Raw genomic sequence first — 21505 nt, 5'->3', positions numbered from 1 at the left:
ATATGGCATTTAGCGCAAATTGCACCCTCGCATCGAATGGCCCTGAGGATACATTTTATGCCAAGAAAATGGCACTAAATATTAGAGGACAAGGACAGCGGTAGCCAGCAGCCACTCACTCTCTATTAATTTGTTGAGCCTTTGCGCCTATGTTAGGATTGTTTGCCCAAATTGCTCTTAATTACTCAACCTGGCATAATTGCATGATTTCCTTAATTTTGCATTTCAAGAGTAACACGTAATTACTGAAATTACTGAATGTTTTCTCTTCGAAGCACAAAATCCAAACATTTTGCCATAATTCCAGAAACTCCAAGATCGCTCTCCAAGTCACCCTGTTGGTCCAATATGGCCTAACACAATGAGGAAGAAGTTAGCACTCGAAAGAACTGGCAAAAAACATATTTCAAGCTCCTCAGGCATTTGCTTAAAGCTTCAGGTCCATCCACTATTTCATAAAATAGGACACTTTTTCCAATAATACAATGATCATCTGGGTAAAGACATCATATGATATTGTGCCTAGCTCAATTTACAACTGTTAACTCCTTCTTTTCTAATAGAACGTTTCTATGGGTGTTATATTTTCCTGTGATTTATTGGACTATCAGGTGCTTGTGAACATCAACAGACACATGTCTTTGCATCTTAGAAAAGGTGCCAAATTCCCAAAATCAAAACAAATAGGGCTGAAAGGACCAGATGCCATATCGTAAGTGGCATAAAACTTGTCGCAATTTGCAAACAGTATTTTTGTGACTAGTTTAGGGATTTTGTAAGCTGACCTATAGACCTATGTACTATAAGGTCAGGTTGCAAAATTCTGAATTGGATTGAGTGGCAATCCGAAATACCTAATAATATTCACTATGTAGGTTTGAAATTGCAATTCAACCCAATTTGATACATTCACAAGGATGGTGGCCTGCAAGGGTCAGAAGATCCTCATATCAGTGATTGTTTTTAAACAGACAATTTTTTAAAGCAACATATTTTCCTTAAAGGTTATGGGGCTGCTTTAAACAAAAAGTGCTTTTTTGGCAGTGATCTCTTTGACTACTGCCTACTGCTCCATAATATTTTTCAAAATTCACAAAAGGGAAGGTATTCTAAGAGGATCGCCTCCCCTTTACAAATGAGTTATCACCCCAATGAGGGGGTTATTAACTTTACAAATCAGAATTGGATGCTGATTGGCAAATTAGAAGGGAAACCTATAACACTGCTCGTCCAGTATTCACATTGGTATCATTTTAGTTAAAGTTTACAGACTCATAAAATGGGATTCACACAAAGCAAAAACCTATTTTGCAGTCACAAATACTTGATTTGATTTGATTAGATTAATAGCCTATTCAACAAACTCATATTTTACGAATTGAAGCATTTGTGACTGTAAAGTAGGTTAGTGCATCCGGCCTAAAGTCATAAAAATTTTTGAGAAGTCAGGTGACACTAAATAAAGATTGTCAACATAAATCTTTTGATATCATGAGTATAACATTTAAAATATGTTTACAAACATCTCAAAATTATGAAATGGCTCCCCATCAGCACCAGATGGACCGTCACTCAAGCCCTGGTCATCAGCCCCTGGAGTATGGCAACAAACTATACATTGTAATCACCACGCACCTTCTGAAAAGACTACAGACTGTACAGAACTCAGCAGCCAGACTCATCCTCCACTTCCCTAAATGGACCCATATCACTCCCACCTAAACAAAATCCACTGACTCCCAATTCAGAAGAGATGTCAATGCAAGATGCTGATCCACACCTAAAAAGCCCTATACGACCTAGGACCAGCATACATCAACCACGCTTCAATTTTCACCTACTATCCAGACACCTGTGCTCCGCATCCCTTTCCCATGCTCACACCCCGCGGAATCTGCTGAAGCAACAGTGGAGGAAGCTCTTTCTCCTCCCTCATGGCTAAGTCCTGGAATGACCTCTTGCTTCACCTCTGCATCTCAGAGAAGGCTGATTAATAAAAGTGCAGAACAAGTCTGAGTCACATTAAAACCAGATGAAGGGTTTCCAAGAACACCATCAAAGGATTGAACACAAGAGACAGTTGCAGGAATTACAACCGTAATTAAAGATGAACTGAACAAAAGATTTTTGAGGAAATTGATTGAAAGTTCATGGGTGTACAGAAACCAAATGAAAAGTATAGAATAGTGCAGGACCTTAGCATATTTGTTCCAAGTTGTCCAATTGAACCGAACACGGCCAACATACTTTTTCAAATTCTGTATATTGAAGAATGGTTTACTGTTATTGATCTTTGCCAGGTTTATTTCTCAGTGCCATTACATGAGGATAGTCAGGAGTGCTGTCAAAAAGAAAATCAATATCTGGGACACTTAATTGAAAAAGGAGCTAGAAAGGTGTCACCAGAGAGAGTGGAAGCAATTGATCAGATTGATCCACCCCGAACTCAAAGAGAAGTTAGGAAGTTTTTTGGGAATGGTCGGCTACTGTAGACAGTGGATACCAAACTTTTCCCTAGTGGCTAAGCCTTTACTGAAACAGACACACAAAGATGTGTCTGATGGATTTCCATGGGACTACGATTGCTCCTAGAGTCGAAAGAGAAATTGTGTCATGCCCCGGTACTAGGAATGCCAGAATATTCAAAAGAATTTACACTAATTTGCAGTGAGAAGGAGGGCTGCGCAAATCTCTGTAGTGTAATTACTTGCACTTAACTCGAAAATTAATCGCAAGCATGCATAATTTTGTAATATGGCATTTAGCGCAAATTGCACCCTCGCATCCAAATGACACTGAGGATGCATTTTATGCCAAGAAAATAGCACTAAATGTTGGAGGACAAGGACAGTGGAAGACAGCAGCCACTCACTCTCAATTAATTTGTTGATCCTCTGCTCCTATGTTAGGATTTTTTGCCCAAATTGCTCTTCATTACTAAACCTGGCGTAATTGCATGATTTCCTTAATTTTGCATTTCAATAGTAACACGTAATTACTGACATTACTGCATGTTTTCTCTTCGAACCACAAAATCCAAACATTTTGCCATAATTCCAGCAACTCCAAGATCACTCTCCAAGTCACCCTGTTGGTCCAATATAGCCTAATAGAATGAGGAAGAAGTTAGCATTCGACAGAACTGGCAAAAATCATATTTCAAGCTCCTCAGGCATTTGCCGAAAGCTTCAGGTCCAGCCACTATTTCATAAAATAGGACACTCTTTCCAATAATACAATGATCATCTAGGTAAAGAAATCATATGATATTGTGCCTAGCTCAATTTACAACTGTAAACATCTTCTTTTCTAATACAAAGTTTCTATGGGTGTTATATTTTCTTGTGATTTATTGGACTATCAGGTGCTTGTGAACATCAACAGACACATGTATTTGCATTTTAGAAAAGGTGCCAAATTCCAAAAATCAAAACAAATAGGGCTGAAAGGACCAGATGCACTATCGTACTGGGCACAAAACTTGTCGCAATTTGGAAACAGTATTTTTGTGACTAGTATAGGGATTTTGTAAGCTGACCTATCGACCTATGTACTATAAGGTCAGGTTGCAAAATTCTGAATTGGATTGAGTGGCAATCCGAAATACCTATTAATATTCACTATGTAGGTTCGAAATTGCAATTCAATCCAATTTGATACAATCACAAGGATGGTGGCCTGCAAGGGTCAGAAGATCCTCATATCAGTGATTGTTTTTAAAGAGACAATTTTTTAAAGCAGCATATTTTCCTCAAAGGATAAGGGGCTGCTTTAAAAAAAAAGTGCTTTTTTTTGCAGTGATCTCTTTGACTACTGCCTACGGCTCCATGATATTTTTCAGAATTCACAAAAGGGAAGGTATTCTATGAGGATCACCTCCACTTTACGAATGAGTTATCACCTCAATGTGTGGGTCATTAACTTTACAAATCAGAATTGGATGCTAATTGGCAATTTAGAAGGGAAACCTATAACACTGCTCGTCCAGTTTTCACATTGGTGTCATTTTAGTAAAAGTTTACAGACACATAAAATGGGATTCACACAGAGCAAAAACCTATTTTGCAGTCACAAATATTTGATTTGATTTGATTAGATTAATAGCATTATTCAGCAAACTCATATTTTACAAATTGAAGCATTTGTGACTGTAAAGTAGGTTAGTGCATCCGGCCTAAAATCATAAAAATGTTTGAGAAGTCAGGTAACCCTAAATAAAGATTGTCAACATAAATCTTTTGATATCATGACTATACAATTTCAAATATGTTTACAAACATCTCAAAATAATGAAATGGCTCCCCATCAGCACTACAAGGACCGTCACTCAAGCCCTGGTCATCAGCCCCCTGGACTATGGCAACAAACTATACATTGGGATCACCGCGCACCTCCTGAAAAGACTACAGACTGTACAGAACTCAGCAGCCAGACTCATCCTCCACCTCCCTAAATGGACCCATATCACCCCCACCTAAAGAAAATCCACTGGCTCCAAATTCAGAAGAGATGTCAATGCAAGATGCTAATCCACACCTCAAAAACCCTATACGACCTAGGACCAGCGTACATCAACCACCTCCTCAATTTTCACCTACTATCCAGACACCTTTGCTCCGCATCCCTTTCCCATGCTCACACCCCATGGAATCTGCTGAAGCAAGGACTCAAGACTTGGCTGTTCAACTGAACACTTCCTCAGCAGAAAGTTCTCAGCTCCTAGATACTCTCCCGGGTGATTTGCAGCACTCAAAAAGTCTAGTTTGATTGATTGATTGAAAGTGACAAAAAAAAATAATAATTTGGTCAGTGCAACATTCAACAAAAACATATGGCACAGAGGTAGTAATTTCACAATATAAAAAATTAAGCCCTTGATGGTAGAGGTTAAAATAATCAGCAACATTATATAACCAATTTTGATAATTTGAATTTTTTGGGTGATTTCTGAAAAAAGTGAAAGAAAATCGGAAGTACACACTGAGCACTATGGATATGGGGCTAGTTGCCGAGCGCCTACTTCACATGGCCACACACTGATGTAAGTGGGCCCACTGGAAAGGGGGCTGGCATCAGCACTGGCCAAAGGCCGGGTCATACATCCAGAGCCAATTGTGCTCAACCAAAGGCTGTGTATAGAGGGTCTGGAGGTGTGGGGTTGGTGTAGCCCTCAAACCTGGGGACTAATAGTATGGTAAAAGGCCATACATATCTGTGGCACTATGGTTGATGAAGGGCATATTCCAGGCCCTGCACATACAGCCCATTCTACATGGCTCAAGCCCAAATGCAGCAGACACAGTGACACGGTGGCATGTTTAATACTTTGCGAAAGGCCCTGCATAGTCAAGTCAAGTCAAGTCATAAGATTTGTATAGCGCACTACGTACCCAGAGGGTTTCAAGGCGCTTAGGAAGGGGAGGAGGATTATTTGTCAAATATCCACGTTTTAAGCTGCTTTCTGAACGCTAGGTGGTTCTGGGTGAGGCGAAGGTAGGCGGGGAGTGAGTTCCATGTTTTAGCAGCCAGGTATGCAAAGGATCTGCCTCCCATGGTGGTCTTGTTGATGCGAGGTATAGTGGCGAGGGCTTGGCTGGAAGATCGTAGTTGGCGGGAGGGGGTGTAGAAGGACAGTCGAGAGTTGAGGCAATCTGGTCCGATGTCGTAGAGTGATTTGTGTGCGTGGGTAAGCAGTCGGAAGGTGATCCTCTTATTGACGGGTAGCCAGTGGAGGTCTTTAAGGTGATCAGAGATGTGTTCGTTGCGAGGGATGTCTAATATGAGCCTGGCTGATGCGTTTTGGATTCGTTGGAGTTTCTTCTGGAGCTTTGCGGTAGTACCCGCGTAGAGGGTGTTTCCGTAGTCCAGTCGGCTCGTGACTAGAGCGTGGGTAACTGTTTTCCTTGTTTCGAGGGGGATCCAGCGAAATGTTTTTCTGAGCATGCGAAGAATGTTGAAGCAGGAAGAGGATACGGCGCTGACTTGTCTGTTCATTGAGAGTGAAGAATCCAGGATGACGCCTAGGTTCCGTGCGTGGTCTGTCGGGATGGGTGCTTTTCCGAGGGCTTCAGGCCACCAGGAATCGTCCCATGCAGAGGGGGATGTACCTAAGATGAGGACTTCAGTTTTGTCTGAGTTCAGTTTCAGACGGCTTTGTTTCATCCATTCGGCAACTTCTTTCATTCCTTCGTGTAGGTTGGTTTTGGCGGTGCTAGGGTCATTGGTGAGAGAAAGGATTAGTTAAGTGTCGTCCGCGTAGGAGATGATGTTGAGGTTGTGTCGGCGTGCGATGGCCGCGAGGGGGCTCATGTATACGTTGAAGAGGGTGGGACTGAGTGAGGATCCTTGAGGGACGCCGCAGATGACTTCAGAGGCCTCGGACTTGAATGGAGGAAGGCGGACTCTCTGGGTTCTTCCGGTGAGGAACGAGGTGATCCATTCAAGTGCTTTTCCTTGGATTCCGATGTTATTGAGGCGTTGTAGAAGGGTGCTGTGGCAGACTGTATCGAATGCTGCAGAGAGGTCGAGGAGGATGAGGGCGACTGTGTCTCCGTTGTCCAGTAGAGTTCGAATGTCGTCTGTTGCTGCGATGAGGGCGGTCTCAGTGCTGTGTTTGGCTCGGAAGCCGGACTGTGAGGAGTCGAGGGATTTGTTGGCTTCGAGGAAAGCGGCGAGCTGGTTGTTGACGGCTTTCTCGATGACTTTTGCCGGGAATGGAAGAAGCGAGATGGGGCGGTAATTTTTGAGTTCGGTGGGGTCCGCTGTTGGTTTTTTCAGAAGGGCAGTGAGTTCGGCGTGTTTCCAGTCTTCTGGGAAGGTAGCGGAGTTGAAGGAGCAGTTGATGACGTCTCGGAGGTGCGGTGCTATGACGGAGTCTGCTTTGTTGAAGATGTGGTGAGGGCATGGGTCTGTGGGGGATCCTGAGTGGATGGAATTCATCAGGCGGATGGTGTCCTCAGTGGAGATTGGGTTCCAAGCGTTAAGGGTGTTCACGGGGGGAAGGTGGTCAGCAGATGGTAGGGTGGGTTGGTTTCCGGGTTGGTTGTCAAAGCTGTTGTGGATGTCTGCAATCTTGTTGTGGAAAAAAGAGGCTAGGGAGTCGCAGAGGGTTTGAGAGGGGGTGATGTCGTTGGAGTTGGCCGAGGGATTGGAAAATTCCTTGACGATGTTGAAAAGTTCCTTGCTGTTGTGGGCGTTGTTGTCAAGTCGATCCTTGAAAGCTGTTTTCTTGGCTTTTCGGATCAGTTGGTGGTGGGTGCGGGTGGCGCTTTTGAAGGCGTCCTTGGTGCTGGTGGTTGGGTCTTTTTTCCAGGCCTTTTCAAGGGAGCGGCAGAGTTTCTTGGACTTCTTGAGATCATCGTTGAACCATGAGGCTTTCTTGCTGCCAGGTTTGCTTTGACGTTTTTTCAGTGGAGCTAAGGTGTCGGCGGTGTTGGATAACCATAGGGTGAGGTTGGCGGCGGCTTCGTTGGCGTTAGAAGAGAGGGCTGGGGAGTTTCGAAGGAGCGATGCGGAGATTTGGTCCGTGGTGATTTTGTTCCAGTTTCTTTGCAGGGTAGGTTGGGAGTGGATGATGGGTTTCGGCTTGTTGTAGATGAAGTGAACGCAGCTGTGGTCGGTCCAGAGGAGATCCGTAGTGTGGCAGAAGGAGATATTATTGCTGGATGTGAAGATGGGGTCGAGTGTGTGACCTGCGATGTGGGTGGGGGAAGTGACTAGTTGTTTAAGTCCGAGGTTGGCGAGGTTGTCCACGAGGGTGGAGGTGTTGTGGTCGTTGGTCTTTTCAAGGTGAAAGTTGAGGTCTCCCAGAAGGATGTAATCTTTGGAGGGGAGCGCGTGTGGGGTGATGAAGTCCGTGATGTCTTCACTGAATTTTGCGCGGGGTCCTGGTGGTCTGTAGAGGAGAGTGCCTCTGAGTGTTGTTTTGGGGTCGATGTGGATCTGGAAGTGAAGATGTTCGGAGTTGGCGAGATTGACGTCAGAGCTGGTTGAGATGCGGATAGATTTCTTGTGGACGATGGCGATTCCTCCTCCTGTGTGGCTGGTACGGTCTTTGCGGGTGATCTTATAGTCTTCAGGGATGGCAATGGTGATGTCTGGTGCGGAGGAAGCATTCATCCATGTTTCCGTAAGGAAGGCGATGTCCGGGGAAATGGTGTCTAGTAGATTCCATAGGTCAATGGCATGCCTATGGACCGATCGGGTGTTGAGAAGGATGCATTGTAGGTGGTTGGGGTCGGGAATCTGTGGTGTGGACGTAGCAGAGATGTTGTCGGTGCTGCTGAATTTGCAGGAGTAGCAGGAGAAAGGGCCATGGGTGTGTCCAGGAGCGGCATGGACGCAGTTGGGGGCGCGACCGGGGTCGAGGGCTAGGAGGGAGGCGGCATCGTAGGTAATGCGGGAGGGCTGGGCAGCTCGAGGGGCAGGGGGTCTGGCGCTGGGCGCGGTCCAGGCGCGGACGGGCGTAGACGGGCTTACCTTTGGCGTACCTTCGGCGCGGGTTGGGCGCGGGCGCTGCGCGTAAACGCTGCGCGTGGGAACTACTGTCATATATGGATAGCGGAGGGGGAGGGGCGAGGGCGGCTCAGCTGGGAGGCGTGGCGGGCTCAGGGGAACACAACAACAGCAGGATCAAAATGGAGGGGAGGTCAGAGCAGGGCGCCGGGGGAAATCACACACAACAATGCAATCAAAGCAATGTAAGCGCTGTGGGATAATAGCGCTATGAAATTACGAAGCTTACTAAAAATGGAGCTATGCAGATATCACAACTTGGTTACAATGCAGCAATACGATACCACGCTGTGAGGGGCAGCGAGGGGAGCGATCACTCAAGGCGGAAGCAGCGAGTGAATCACAGCGCTGCGAGGTTTGGGGAATGCTTTTGGGTGCTTGTGGGAGGGCGGCTCAGCTGGGAGGCGTGGCGGGCTCAGGGGAACACAACAACAGCAGGATCAAAATGGAGGGGAGGTCAGAGCAGGGCGCCGGGGGAAATCACACACAACAATGCAATCAAAGCAATGTAAGCGCTGTGGGATAATAGCGCTATGAAATTACGAAGCTTACTAAAAATGGAGCTATGCAGATATCACAACTTGGTTACAATGCAGCAATACGATACCACGCTGTGAGGAGCAGCGAGGGGAGCGATCACTCAAGGCGGCGTAGGCTTTGGTTCAGTGCCTAGCCACATGTCAGCTTTTGTGTGAAGACAGTTGTACACAATCAAACATTATGTGCATTACAATGGAGCAGCATGGTAGCTGGATGCTAAATAATATAAATAAAAAACAATTCACTAAAGAAAACTTTCTCAAAGGTAAGTTATGGTTAATTTTGCTCATGAGACACAAAACCACATACCTTCACTGAAAATCCACAGTTAAAATTGCATTATGGCAAAAATTTTCAGTTGAACTACACAAGCATATCAATGGTTGTGGACAAGGCCAGGCTAAAGTCCAGACCCTGTACCGAGCCAAATACAGACATGACCCAGTGCCCTCACCTTTCGACACGGTACACCAGGGGTTGAGAACACAGCCTGGTCTTTTGCCTGATATGTGGATATACCCACTGTACTCAGCATTCAGCCTGGCCAAGTATTGTGTGCAGGGCTTGTTCCTTGAATAGCCTCTTCCCCCAAACACTCTGTAGCTCTAGGCCCCACTCAAACTGATCAAAGTAGAGCCTTACACAGGCCTTGCATTCCCCTAAGAACAGCATCTGTATGAAAAGCAGCCTTTGCGTTCTTAACTGATCAGTACATCAATCATGATTTCTAAATTTCCAAGTATTTCCCATTCATTTTGGAACTTTGTCATTTTTATTTTTTTAAAGTTACTGTGCTCTATTATGTGTCTTAGGTTTCTTTGTTAATGTTAATGTTAATGCGAGAACTGCTACCCGAAGGTGTCCTGGCGCTGCATGAAGTCCTTCATAAAAAGAAGATACAGAGGGAATTAATGCAGGTTGCCCTCCACTCATAACTTATTTCTTCACAAAAAACCTGCTCTATATCTCAGGATACAAACTACGGGCATTCCCCACACCTCTTATTGGTGATAATACTTCAGGTACTAGCTAAATAATTCTGTACACTTGGGGTGCTCTTATCCTTCTTAAAACCGTCTTTGTGTAACTATCTTCCACAAATAATATCCTGTGTGTATTTCTCTCTTCATACAAAATCTCTCTACCATCACCAAAAAAGTGTGTGAAAGGTGGGTTGGGGGATGAAATCTCATCAACATATAAAATGATGACTTTGTCATGGAATATTGCCGGCCTGAGAACGAAAAGAGGCGATACTAATTGGGAGGCTTTCCTTTCTACCTACCACATAATTGCCCTGCAAGAGACGTGGGAGGCTAGAGATTCCTACCATTTGGATGGGTATCAGTCTTTCAATAAAAACGCTGTGCCTTCCTCGATGGGGAGACCTCGGGGGGGTCTCTTGTTATTATTTAGCCTTAAGTTATTGTATAATATAGAGCTTATAGTGACAAGTTCTCCAAACATACTGGCGGTTAAACTTGAAGGTGCTAATCTTCCGTCATTATTAGTGGTGCATTTTTATAATTCTTTTACTAGGGCGGATGAACTGGAGCACCTAAAAGCACTGTTTACATTTTTGGATGAGTTTGATGCAAGTAATGTTACACCTTACTCTTTTTTACTTTTTGGCGATTTTAATATTCATGTATGTCACCTCAATTGTTTTGAAAATTTTAATCATGATTATTGCCCTCAAGAGGTAGCCCAGTTTGAACATTCTAAGGGTGGGATGTACCTAGAGTGTATTGTATCTGCCCTCCATTTATTTGCTCCTGCACAAGATTCTTTATCTCCTGTCCCCACATTTACAGGACAGGGCCATTACAGTATTATTGATTACATTTTTATTTCTTGTCTTTTGAAGAACCTTATAGGTTCCTTTCGTGTCACTAAAAATGCCTTGAGTGACCATAATCCTCTGACTATGGAACTTAATATTAATGCTGTGACTAGGTCAAACTCTTTGCCCGCGATAGCTAATTTAAACCTTGTCCCTACAAATCAGGGAAGACGTCTGAGATGGGAGGTCATTACCCCGACTGATTTCCTGGAGAATTTGTATAACAGTAATATGGGGGATTTAAGTATATGTTTGTCAATAGAGTCACAACCAGTGGAAATCCTTGGTGCTTTCGAGAGAATAACAAAACAGGTAGCGGGTAACTTAACACATCACGGTAGACCAAGGCCTAAGAAATTTAAAAACTGGTTTGATCAAGCATGCTCTAATGCGCATCTTGCACTTTTATCAGCATTAAAAGAAAGTGGGAAAGACACATGTAAGATTGTGGAGGCAAGAAGGACCTATAACAAAAGCAATAAAGGCAAGGAAAACTCAGTTAAAAATTATGGCATGGGAGGAATTATCAGAAGCAATTGTTTTAAAAAATAGTACCCAATTCTGGAAAGTAATTAATAGCCCACTTTTTAATGAAATGGAGAACACAATCAAAGATTGTCTCATTCCTCCAGATAAATGGGTGGCCCACTTCAGTGGGCTTTATTCTGAAATTCTTCAACTTAATCCTGTAAAGTATGGGGATATAAACCTGGCTTCGAATTTTCATTTTAATGAAGACGAAGTCCAGGAGGCCATTGAGTCTATGACAAAAAGCAAAGCACCAGGTCCGGATGGTGTACCCGCGGACCTTTATAGGGCAGATTCAAGGCATTGGGCTAAGTTCTTAACCTCTGTTTTTAATGCCGTTTCTAAGGCGGGTACGCCTAGTTCTTGGGCAAAGCAGTCATAGTACCTTTATTCAAAAAAGGCTCAAGAGAGGATCCAGCATGTTACCGGCCTATCTCTCTCTTGGACTCCGCTATGAAGATAATGGGCAAAGTAGTCCTTGTTAGATTAACAAATTGGTTGGAGGATAAATCCATTATTTCAGACTTACAATATGGGTTTAGACAAGGAAAGGGCACTGTGGGCCAATGCCTCAACCTACATCTTATCATTGGGAAGTACACGGTCGCTAAGCAGGGGGACTTACACTTAGCTTTTATGGATTTGTCCACTGCTTTCGACCATGTAAATCGCCAAAAATTATGGGCCTCCCTAGTGGTAGTAGGGATCGACCCGGTGTTGATTGCCTTTTTGGCACTTATTCACGAGGACACTACCGCAGTCGTCCGCTACAGTAATGACGGGAGTCAGTCAGAAGCCTGGCAGGTGAAGCGAGGGGTAAGACAGGGGTGTATTCTCGCTCCCCTGCTCTTCTCGCTTTACATTAAGAATATGGGTGATGCTTTAATTTCGACCAGCAAGGATATCCCCAGAGCTGGCACAAAACTGATCCCCGCATTATTGTATGCGGACGACACGGTTCTGCTGGCAAGAACCGCGAGAGGCCTACAAGCCCTTTTAAACGGATTTAATGATTTTATGGTTTCTTTAGACCTATTAATACATTTTTCAAAATCTCACTCCATGTCAATTGGTTGTGGGGGTGCGAAAAAGGCAAAATTCTACTGTAATGGGCAGGAGCTCACAAAAGTGAAGACGTTCCCATACTTGGGGATCGTCTTTGACGATAGGAGAACCTGGGTCATGCAACGTGCCCAGAAAAAGAATATTCTAGCTAGGGCTACAGGAGCCCTGCTGGGCTTTGCAAAACGTTTGGGTTGTAAACCCCTGCCCGCGATTATGAAGATATATAGTGCCAAGTGTGTTCCCATGGCCCTATATGGTAGCGAGGTATGGGGATACAAGGCTTCGACAGAGATTCAATCAGTAGAAAGTGCCTTTTTCCGGAAATTGTTGTCACTTCCCACATCTGCTCCGATTTTTAATATTCATGAAGATTTGGGGGTTGGTTACCTTACTGATCAAATTTCTGTGGCCCCATTATTAGGCTGGCTAAGAGTTTGGGCGCAGCATCCTCCGAACTTAAACCAACTTATCATTCAAGATTGTTTGTCTCTTGATAAAGCCATGTGTATTCCTTGGTTGCGTTATATTAAATCTAATTTGGAGTCACTTGGTTACCCTGATTTATTTGACAAACCAAGTGTGATGAGTAAAATAGAAATGAAGGCCTTCAAGACTCAGTTTGTGAACAGAGCAATGTTGCTGAGGGAAGGTGGGGAAATGGGTAAGCCGTTAGTCAGGAGATTTGTCATATTAAGTATAGGCAGAGAGATTCAGCCATACCTGACCTATATAAACAAACCATTCCATCTATTTTTGTTAATAAGGTTCAAGCATGGCTTGCTTCCCTGGCTCTTAGCTTACCCGAAGGGTTTTTTCAAAGAGGGTACCCTGGGGCCCTGTCCTTGTGACAACACCTCAGTACAAAATACGCTGCATATGGTTTTCTTTTGTAAATTTTACACTTTGCAGTGCAAGAAATTTATTTGCCCTATTTTTAAGAATTGTAATTTTGAGAAAGTGAGGCCCGCAATGGTTTATCTGCAAATGCTAGGGTCACCATTGGTATGTTTTGGGGTAGCCAGCTACATTTCAGGGGCCATTAGGTGTAGAAATCGGGTGTAGTTTTTTGGGTATCCCCCTCATTTTTAGTTTTGTTTGGCAGTGGAGAACGTGGACTAATGAATTAGTTTTGGTTTTATGGAGATGCAAAAATTGTAGAATTGTTCGGGATGACATACTTTTTATTGTGTATTTTTACTGTGAGTGTTCGCCAATGATATTGTATTCATTATTTATGAAACATTGTTAATTGTGTTTATTTTAGTATTGTACTAATGGATTGTGTAGATGCAACATGAAATATCGTCGTATGCTTTGATGGTTTTAAATTTTTTAACCGAATAAAGCTATTGTTGATTGATGATTAAAATGTGTGAAAGGTGAAAAGGCACCACACGGAAACACCCTCCAGGGAGCTACTGATAGGTTCTCATCAGTGTGCTCCACTTATCATCATTGGCAGCCTCCACACCATATAAATTATATACTATATGTGAAAGATTGTGCACAACTAAATTGAAACAAATTTTTGTGAAAAACCTGACCCCCCTATGTAAGAGTGTTGAAAAAGAATTTTTCTAGCTCCTACTCTTTAAAAACGAGCTAAACAATCACTGGCACTATTTCCATTTTTATTCTCTGCTGTGTGTTTGCTCACATTAAAAACAAGACCTACTGTTGTGCTTGCAGCCAGTTTGTATATTGAAGCGCAGCCTCGTCCAGGTCGGTTGGAGGACTGAAGGATGTGGACATTGGCACTTCTTGTAGTTCGTTCGCGGCTAGATATCTGTTTGGATGTTGGTTTCATAACATGTCGATCAGGTGTGGTTATTGTAAACAGCACTACCTTGTGGTCTGACCAGACCACTGGATGAAGACCCATAACAGATAGATGCTCATTATTGGAAAATATTCCATCCAATGTATGTCCTGCTTTTTGGGTAGAGCTGTTGACTAATTGCTTTAAGTCAAGGCTGCTCATCAGATCTATCAAGTTTGAGGATTCTGGGTCAGTTTGTGCTTCTAAATGGAAGTTAAAATCTCCCAAAATAGTGTACGAGCTGGCACTTAAGCCATTTTCAAACATGGAAGCAGCTTTTGTAATAAACGGATTTCTGGGGCAAGATGGTCTGTAAATGAGAGTGCCTTTAAATGTGTGGTAATCAGAGAAATAAAAGCTAAAATCCAGAGCTTCGCATTCCTCATTCGATGAGGGCTTAAAAGTCGCTGTTAAGGACTTATGGTAGATTACTGCTATGCCACCCCCCTTCCTATGTGGTCTATTTAAAGTGAAGAAGAGGTAGTCTGCTGGTGTGGCTTTCACCAGATCTGGACCTGACGCATCGTCCGTCCAAGATTCAGTTATAAATTTCATGGTTATATCTTCTTCCTCGATAAGGGAGGCACATTCCACGCTATGTTTGACTAAGGATGTGGCATTTAACAGGGCATACTTCCCGATCTTGGCTTTCTCGTGTCGTTTGTTCTTTTTACCTGTGTTTTGATTCCCTTCTATCTTCTGGGATACAAAGTCTGGTAGTTTAGTTAGACAGCCAGGGCAGGTTGTTTGTCTATATGTAGACCAGGTGTCAAATGAAATACATAAACAGTTTGCTTTTGAAGCAATAGTATTATAATTATGTACGGTCCTGCTGGAGTAATTGATGGGCATGGGATTTTCTGTCTCTGTATTGTAACCGGCAGGGTGGCTGGCGCTGGACGCGAACGGTGCGCGGATGGGCGCAGACAGGCTTGGCTTAGGGGTGCCGCTGTGCGGTCCGCTGCACGTTCGTGCCAGCCTGTCTTTAAGTATCCCCAGGGCTGTAGAGACTAGCCCGCTAACCGGAACTCCTCCCAAAATGGCGGTCCCACATTAGCAGTGCGGCGCCAGGGAGTATAGAGCTTTCAGTCTGTGCAAAGCAGCAATTTAGTTTTAAAACCAAGCGAAAACAGTTTTAAAAGCAGCTAAAAATTTACTGAATACTTTTTAAAGATTTAAATACCAGTGGCACTAGGGCCGTACCGCTGCTTTCTCCCGGCTGAGCCTCAGGAGGACTTCGGTCTGCGCGTTCGCGCCAGCCTGTCTTTAAGTATCCCCAGGGCTGTAGAGACTAGCCCGCTAACCAGAGCCCCTCTCAAAATGGCGGTCCCTCGTTAGCAGTGAGGTGCCGGGTAGTATAGAGCCTTCAGTATGTGCAAAGCAGCAATTTAGTTTTAAAACCAAGCGAAAACAGTTTTAAAAGCAGCTAAAAATGTACTGAATACTTTTTAAAGATTTATATAACTGTGGCACTAGCGCCGTTCCGCAGCTTTCTCCCGGCTGAGCCTCAGGAGGACTTCGGTCATATGGTATACGGGTATATTTTGTATTGTATGAAATGTATGGACGTTTTATTGGGAAGTGGTTGTTTGAGCAATTACCACTTATACTGTGTATGAGACGGTGGAATTCTGAATAAAATGATAGTGGAATACAATGGGGAATTTGATGGGTGGATAAAGGGTTAATTGAACTACAATTTAGGAAATAACCACAATTCAAAATTCTGTCCATTTAGTTAATCTCTAAAATTCAGAAACACCCATCGAACCCTTCAGGAAAACCTGTTATATCCTCAAGAGAGAACATTTCCTTGACGAAACCTCATGTATATAATCAATTTCTTAGCCCCACATCTGTGTGTAATCTACCACCACACGTACATGACATTACATCTGTCTTATGAAAAAATCAATACATCCATTGTGAAGATGCTTATCTTTTAATAACTGTACATGTCAACTCATGCTCCAAGCATATGCCATAGGAATGGCCTTAATGCTTGTACACACTACATAAGTTCATGTTCATTTCATTTGTTACAACACACTCAAATGCTGTTAAGAAATGTGCAATTTTCTCTGAATAGCCTCATCTTTTTGTTTGAAAGAAACATACTGAGAAATCCAGGGCACTATGATGAGCACTTGCTTTGTCCCCAGATATGGCAACTTACTATTGAGGTGATTGGAGTATCAAGTGCTCTGGACAATTGATAATACAAAGTGCACTGATCATTTAATTGTATGACTAAGTAACATTGACATCCAGTTAATTCTATGAAAGGCACAAAAAATCAGCGAGGAACTATATCAGAACTCTCAATGATAACACATGCAAATTAACATTTTAAATTGAGATCTGTCAATTAACAATCACCTATCTAGATATCTAGCTCACCATGAAGGCGGACAAACTAGAAACTAGTATTTTTCAGCTACAATTCTGCAGGAAATAGCTTGCTCCTTGCTTCAAGTCATCACAAAACATCTCAGTTGGATCATCCACTGTGGGGAATTGCTTGAGCTTGCAAGAGAATTCTGAGAAACCTAAAAACTCTTAGGATGAAAAGGTTTGTAGGTGTTACCCACAACATGTATTAAATATAGCAAAGAAGACTATAGACTCCAAAAAGAAGGGTGAGTTGCTACAAAATACAGCTCACCAAGTGTAACCTAAATATGAACAAGAGCGTGTACGTTTTCTATCCAATTTCAGTAAAGAAGTATCTGCTGTCAATGGAGAATTATGAACACAGATTTACAAACAGGGAGCACATAATCAATAATTCCAAAGTAGGGGGGCATGGACAAGCAGAGGAGCAAGATGGCCGCCTAATCCATCGGCTCCGTCGACACTGTCTCCCCCTCACCTATCTGGCCCAGTAATCCGATCCCCCAAAAGAGGAAAAAACATACCGGAAGACAACCGGAGCTATTCCCGGAGCCTCCAGGGTCCCGAAGGATGCTTCCATTCAGAGTTACAGGTCCCGTTCCTTGAGGGCCTGTGCCGACGCCCAAGCCAGGGACTAAAGTGCCAGCCGAGGCTGAGGAGAGAGCGAGGAGGTGCGTCTCTGCTCGACTGCATGCCCCGGGCCCTGACTGAGAGGCAGAGCACTGACATTACCGGACCTGGCGGAGCCCGTTGGACCAGCGGCAAGCTACATGGGCCATCGAAAAAGCAGGTGAAATCGTCATGAATGAAATCCAGCTGGTACCGGGCCGAGTGAGGTGGGAGAAAGGCCCGTGGTGTCTGGATCACGGGGAAGTACCGGGGGGAGCAGTGAGTAGAGACACAGCGGCAGCAGCGGGGGTCCAGCGGACTACGATACCTTGAGAAACCACACGACCCAGGAGACAGCGGGTCTCACGGCAACCCGAGGCCACGCCCCCTGACACCAGGGCTGTATTTAAACTCCTCGAGCCTCCCGCCACGCGGGAGACGCAGCGGCAGCAGCGGGGGTCCAGCGGACTACGATACCTTGAGAAACCACACGACCCAGGAGACAGCGGGTCTCACGGCAACCCGAGGCCACGCCCCCTGACACCAGGGCTGTATTTAAACTCCTCGAGCCTCCCGCCACGCGGGACGCGCGCGGGCGGGCGCCGGGCTAAGCCCGGGCAAAGGGCGGGCCGTCTGTGGCCGTCAGGGGCCAGAGGAGGCCAGGCCGGGCCACATCTCTTTCCTGCACACTGCAAGATCCAAGGATGGGTAAGCGGAAACTACTTAATACCCAGGAACAGGGGGGAGCTAAAGCTAAAGTGCCCAGAAAGTCGGGAACTATTATTTCATACTTAACCTCAGCTGTGGGGGTATTAACCTCAGAAATAGCGCAAGCTGAGAGGGAGCTGGGTCTTGATGCCACCCAAGACCAACAGTCTGGCCTTCCGCAGCCGATAGGGAGAATCCCTATCCCATTGGAGCCGGTTGTTGTGATTGGTCCTCCAGCTCCTGCGCTGGTTCATCCTGTTGTTCCCGGAGACACTACGGCCACCATCCTACCCTTGATTTCTCCCCAACCTACGCCACAGCAGGCTGCTGCAAGAAAAAGGCCAACTAAACCTCTTTTAAAGGGCGTTAAGAGGTCGAGTAAAAAGCAAAACAAGCGGGACTCTGTACCCATTTGTACTGTACCAGAGGGTAGCCCTGCGACCATGGACTCCCTTTATTCCTCTATTCGGGACATGGTGGAGAACATCTTTTCAAGTCGACTTGAGGAGATTCTTACCAGCATAGCAAAAGACATTGTTGACACCTTGAATTTATGTGTTGCTAGCCTACTAGAAAAATGTGTTAAGATTGACTCTGCCCTTTCAGCATTAAATAAGGCCCGTATTACCCCTTATAACAGTACCTCACCTATTTTGACTGATGTCCCAATAGATGACCAAAATAGTTTTTCAGCAAAGGGTCCCTCTAGTATTGTGTCTACAGTTGTGCCCCACAATCTGAGTAATGACGTGACAATTTTAAAAACATCAGACGCAGTGGACCAGTTGATCGGGCAGGCTAGGCCTCTAAAACAAACTAGGCCTCAGGTGAAATCTGTTAGCGGCCATATTCCAATTAACTCGCCCACCTTACCTTGCATTAATCTCCCTCCTGAGGCTGGCCCGTTGGTGGTCATTTTGGTCAAGGTCCCACCTTTAGCACCTGGTAAGGTTGAAACAATCAAAGAATTATTGTCAGTCACTAGGAAATGGTGTGACCAGAATTCTTCTGGCTATGACAATATTTCTCACCATATTCTAACAGCCAGGCGGGTCGGTTGGATCGGAGGCACCCAGAAAAAACTTAAAGGGGACTGTGTAGTTGTAAATTTTAATAGTTCCTATGTCGTACCACGTATGCTATGGGATGCCTCAGATATGGATGGGGAGATTGGTAATATTAGGGCTGTCCCTCTAGGCTTTTTCTACCCACCGCTCCCCAGTTTCCCTGGAACCTGTGAGAGTACCCGCTATCCACTATGCCCAGAGTTCACTTTGGCTCCCTTGCCTTGTGCTGTATCTACCAAAGAGACTGCCCCTTGGTGTTTCCCTAAAGCACCAGCTAAGGTCAATCCCGGAATTAACTGGAGAGATAGGCCCCCAGAGGCTGTTGCTACATTTAACAGGTTCTCACCCTTGTCCCAGCTAGATTTAAATGACTGACTAGACCCTCCAGCACCAACAACTAGTAGTACTGTAAAGGAAAGTGCCATTATAGTAGACTCTGGAGTCCACATTAGGATCATGAGTTGGAATATAGCTGGGTTACGTTCCAAGCAAGAAGACGAAAATTGGTTAAACTATGTTGCAGGTTTTGATATTATTGCTCTTCAGGAGACATGGGCTAGGGACAACAACCTGTGGATTGATGGATTTAAATCCTATTGCCTGCCCGCTTTACCATCAGCAGCTGGCAGGGCAAAGGGAGGGCTGTTGTTCCTTTTTTCCATAAAACTTAAGGCGGAGATAAACCAGATAGTCACTGCCTCATCAAATTGTCAATTTATGGAATTTATCACTGAGTCTCAACCTAAAACACTGTTTATCAATTTTTATAATACAGGGGATTGTGTACCTGTGAATGAGCACCTTAGTTTCTTAACAAACTTTTTAGAGTTGTATAATGCACGTCAAACCACATCTGTACATATTATTTTTATGGGTGATTTTAATATTCATCTCTGCGATTTTAATTGTAAAATCGTTGACCCCTTTGGCCCGCCCCACTCGGTTCCCCCACACTTTGAACATTCAACTAAAGGTGAGGCACTTGAAGAGCTCCTCCTAATGGCGGATCTCTTTGAGCCATGTTTTTTATCTAAGGCTGAACGGGCAGCGACATTTGAGGCAAGGGATAGCGAATCAATCATTGATTATATTTTTTTATCCCCTACACTCTTAAGGTGGGTCCATAAGTATAGTGTCTTTCGCCTTCCTTTTAGTGATCACAATCCAGTGATTTTAGAACTCGACAAGGCTTTTTGCTTTAAAGTGGCCCCACTGGCGATAGTCTCCTCTGCTACCCTGGTCACTAGTGATAAGGGTAGGAAAGTAAAGTGGTCCAGAGTAGTTCCAGAGGATTTTTTGGATAGCTTGATGGCGAGGAGAAATGATGAGTTCAGGAAGTGTATGGACCCCTTTAATACGGGTGGTGAGACAATAGTTGCTTTTGACTCAATCTGTAAACAGGTCTCCTCTGATCTAACTGTACCTAGCATTCCGCGCAGTCAACAGGGAAATAAGTGGTTTGATGCTAGTTGTTCTAGGGCTCACCGAATTTTATTAACTGCCCTAAAAACACTGCCCCGTGATAAGGCTTTAATAGCCACCCTTAGGAGAGACTATAAATCTATAATTCAGCGCCGGAAAAACGATTTAAAACAAGAGGCCTGGGACGCTTTGTCCTCGATTGAAGTCCTTAAGGATAGCGCAAAATTCTGGAACATAGTGAACAGCCCTTTTTTAATAGGGAACGATAACGCCCCACTCGACATTAACATCCCAGAGGGGGAGTGGCTGACTCACTTCGAAGGAATTTATGCGAGTGACCTGACCCCTGAGCCTTTTAAGGTCCCCGATTCCTTTTTTCCCCTCAACCAGTTGATATTTAACAAGAATGATGTGGGGAAGGCTATAAAAGACTCTGCCTCTAATAAGGCCCCGGGACCAGATGGTGTCCCATTGGATCTTTTTAAAGGGAATATTGAGATCTGGAGCACGATTTTAACAAATGTTTTTAATGATAGTGTTGAGAATGGGTTCCCGGTATCCTGGTCCAAATCAATTATTGTACCGGTTTTTAAAAAGGGGGACAGGGGCGATCCGAGATGTTATCGGCCCATCTCACTAATCGATTCAGCGGTTAAAATATTGGGTAAAGTGGTTTTAAATAAAATCTCGGACTGGGTGACGGAGAAGGGGATTCTATCAGAGATACAATATGGCTTTAGGTCAGGCAGAGGTACTATGGACCAGTGCCTTAACCTGTACCTTTTAATTAATAAATATACTGTAGCCTCTAAAGGGTCCCTATATTTAGCATTCATGGATTTATCCACAGCCTTTGATCTGGTGAACAGATCAAGGCTGTGGACGATCCTGTTGGACCTAGGGTTAGACCCCTGCCTGGTGCATTTCTTAGCGGATCTGCACCAAGATTTGTATGCTGCAGTGAGGGTCTCCCACGAGGGAAAATGCACACGTCAC

This window comes from Triturus cristatus, chromosome 3_1, assembly GCF_964204655.1.
Source record: "Triturus cristatus chromosome 3_1, aTriCri1.1, whole genome shotgun sequence".
NCBI classification, from domain to species: Eukaryota; Metazoa; Chordata; class Amphibia; order Caudata; family Salamandridae; genus Triturus; species Triturus cristatus.
Note: the sequence above shows the minus strand (reverse complement) of the source record.